This window comes from Austrofundulus limnaeus, unplaced genomic scaffold (assembly GCF_001266775.1).
Source record: "Austrofundulus limnaeus strain Quisiro unplaced genomic scaffold, Austrofundulus_limnaeus-1.0 Scaffold9, whole genome shotgun sequence".
Taxonomy (NCBI): domain Eukaryota; kingdom Metazoa; phylum Chordata; class Actinopteri; order Cyprinodontiformes; family Rivulidae; genus Austrofundulus; species Austrofundulus limnaeus.
In genome coordinates, this window is record NW_013952411.1 from 2444846 (window position 1) to 2448397 (window position 3552).

The following is a 3552-nucleotide window of genomic DNA, read 5'->3' on the forward strand; positions in this document are numbered from 1 at the left end:
ATATATATGTATATATATGTATTTTTTTTTCCTGAATGGCCCTCATTGTAGAATAGATTTACACGGATTAGTGGCTTACCAAATGGCAATCAATGGTGCATTTATGTGAGGACCAGACCAACAAGACTGTGTGCACAGCTTACATGTAAAAGTGAGATTGCCATTGGTAGGCTTGCTGCCAAGTCTGTTGGCTTTTTTATATTTATTTTTCTTTATTTTTTTTGATAGGATATTTCCCCTAAGGCTCTGGATCCACTTCAGGGCTTTATCATGCTTTGTGGGCACTCCATTACACCAGAAAAGCTCCTGATTATACACCATAATCATCTTTTCTGTCACTGCGAATGCTGGTGCTGAGTCAGTTCACTGGATCACAACAAAAAAAGATAAATAAGAAGAAGATGGGCATCTGCTGTTTTCTCTTACATAAAAATAGCAGAAATACTAACTTTAGTATAACTAACATGACTTGATAACATGTTGATTCATACAAGCTTCCTAACTTTATAAGCTTAATGTTTGCACAAGGTTTTACTCGTCTTTGTTCTCATTCATAAAATACAACATTTTTATTACACCAGAAAAAAGATGTGAAATAAATGTTAGGACCATGTAAAACTAAATATGTAATCAAAAGCACTCTGCAAGATTAGGATCATGCAGTGAGGAATCATTATGACAGAAACAGGAAGAAAAAAAATTGTATTTTGCGACATYTTTTAATGTAGATGTAATAGAAAGAAATAAAAGCTTTGTCCTGAGCTGAACCCATAAATCTTGTTCCCGTCAGAAATGAACAGATTATCTCTCTAGATCTAACATGATTACAGATTTACAGATGCTTTTAACAGTTTCATTTTAGTCAGTTTAAATGTAGACAAATTATTTTGGTTTTTAATTTCATAAGGCTGACAATATGTAAAACATGCTGATGTTCACAACCCTAACAGTTATAAAATACACAAATACCAATTTTTTGTTGACATTTGTAATTTTGTGAATACATAGATATATTTTTATTCAAATTAAACTCAGCTCAGGCCTCAAATTTTATGAAAATGACTGAGACACTTGGAAGCAAAAAACAGATATTATTTTCGTCCTACAAACTGAGTCATGAGAAAAAAAAATAGTGAATAAGTCTTACATTTCAGAGAATAGTTTTTTTTTTGCACAATCGTTATTACATTGCATGTCTTTGTGACAGGAGGACATCTTCCTAAAAAAAGTCACTGTTTTGGCAAAAAAGCAATAAGTGAATTAGGGAAAACCCCGACTTTTATTTTGTGTGTTTATTATAAACCGCAGCTCATGAGTGGGACACTCTATTATCAGATTTTGACAGTAAGAAGGGAGTGGACTGAGTACTTATGCACTTTGGGAAACTGATTATCTAAACAAGAGGAACAACCAAACTGCCATCCATGGGCTGATTACTGCCAGATACATACAAATGGTCCTGTTTGTGGAGTGAAATGACCTGAACTCGCTGCTTCTACAAAAAGTAAATAATGAAATCATTAACATAAATTTAAAAATGTATATATAAAAAATTAAACAATCATTCCCCCACAGAAAATTGATGAAAGGGCTGAATCTTAAAATTTTTACTGCTCTTTTGACTTCGTGTGTATACAAAGTAGTTTTTCTTTGCTTAAAAGACCTGTAAATTTGTTAAGTGACTTATCTAATATGACCTAGGTATGGGTCAGTGATTGATTCTGAGGGTATGATTATACCACAGTAAGAAAATAAAATTGTCTAATATGATCTCATTATTTTAAAAATAGCACTACTGTTATAGTAATACTAATAAACATTGTAAAGTAATATTATTAACCTTTGTATAGTCAGATTGTTGTTTTAAAAATGTTCATAAATGTTGAAGACTAACAAAATCTTCATTTGCTTATTGTCTATGTTTAGTCATATTGCTACAGTAAAGGTGCTCATTGTTCATATATGAGTTTTTATTTTTTTTCTTCATTCTTTTCTTTTTAAATTGACATTGGAGCCTGGCAAACTGAAAGCTAGTTATTCATTCAGGTTTTTTAGCCTCTGTACTGAGCCTGCAGTGTGCAGTTTGTTTCACAGAAAGACATGCTAGCTCTCATCGATTGCTKATGTTTTTTTAACAGTTTTACCTTGAAAATATTAGTGGATAGCACTATAATTGTCCTTGTGTTTGGTTACTTGGGGAAAAAAATCAAACAGCAGAGGAGATTTTGTTTTCTCTCCTTTTTTAAGGTAAAAGTTCTGGGGTGTTGTCCTATTTTCAGCTCTCATTCACAGCTGACTGACAGCTCACACAAACTGAGAAGGAAGGAATGGTGCTCTAGGTTAAAAGTGAACTGAGAGATTCCTGCACTGGTGGTTTTTGACAAGCCTTCAAAGACAGTGTGACAGGATTTTTTTTGTGTGGTTTTGAAAACATAATGTGAATGGAAGTAATAAATATGTCCAATTCTGACATGAAGGCCTCCTATAGGTTTAATGAATGAATGAATGAATGAATGAATGAATGAATGAATGTCCTTTATTGTCAGTCTAAAAGTACAATTAGATTGAAAGCAATACCTCATGCAATGTAAAACGCATACACACTTAAAGTGAGGGTAAATTGAAATAGAATTATACTAAACAAAAAATAGCAAAGAAACAGATGTGTTATTTACATTCAGGTACAGATATTTCATGTTTCTGAAGTTGCACAGTTTTAAATGACTTTAATAGTTTAAATAATTAAAGCAGGCACAGATGTGTAGAGAGTGAGCATATGTGTAAAATCTGGAAGTTGGGAAGGTTAGACTGTGGAGTCAGATCATGTGTGAGTGCAGAATAATTATAGCTTTAGCAAAAAAAACAGTTATTGTGTCTGTTAATCTATAAMATACAGATTATGGTTCAGATTTTGGCTACTTGTGTAGTTTTAGTCCATGGTACTGCAGACTGATCACGATTTATATGTTTATGAACCTGCCATGACAGTTGTCATCTATCTACCCATAGTGTTGTAATTAGAGGTGGATAGAGTACCCAAAATCCCCTCAAAATGATACTTTAGTAAAAGTACAAGTATCTTACCATAAAATTACTTTAGTAAACATTAAAGTCTCATTTAAGAATATTACTTGAGTAAAAGTCTTAAAGTATCCAATATATTGTGTACTTAGTATCAAAAGTAAATTTCTGACAAATGTACTTGAGTAAGTAAAAGTATTGAGTAAAAATGAGCATTTAGACTTTGCAAAATGACATTTATTTGGAGGTGACCCACTCAAAAATACACTGCTAAAAAAATAAAGGGAACACTCAAATAACACATTCCAGATCTGAATGAATGAAATATCCTCATTAAATACTTTGTTTAGTACAAAGTTGAATGTGCTGACAGCATGTGAACTTAATTGTCAGTCAGTGTTTTTTTTCCTAAGTGGACAGTTTGATTGGTACAGAGAACCAAAATTTCTACTTAAGTACTGTATTTGTACTTATTTACTTTACAACTGCCCAAAGTTGTGCTCAAGTAAACGTACTTCAACATGTTTTTAT

General features: G+C 32.3%; 1 protein-coding gene across 3 annotated transcripts in view; it reads left to right on the top strand.

Moving 5' to 3' along the window:
* The window catches only part of kcnh7 (potassium voltage-gated channel subfamily H member 7), a 46422-nt gene that overhangs the window by 28487 nt on the left and 14383 nt on the right, over positions 1-3552 (top strand). The window lies entirely within an intron of this gene.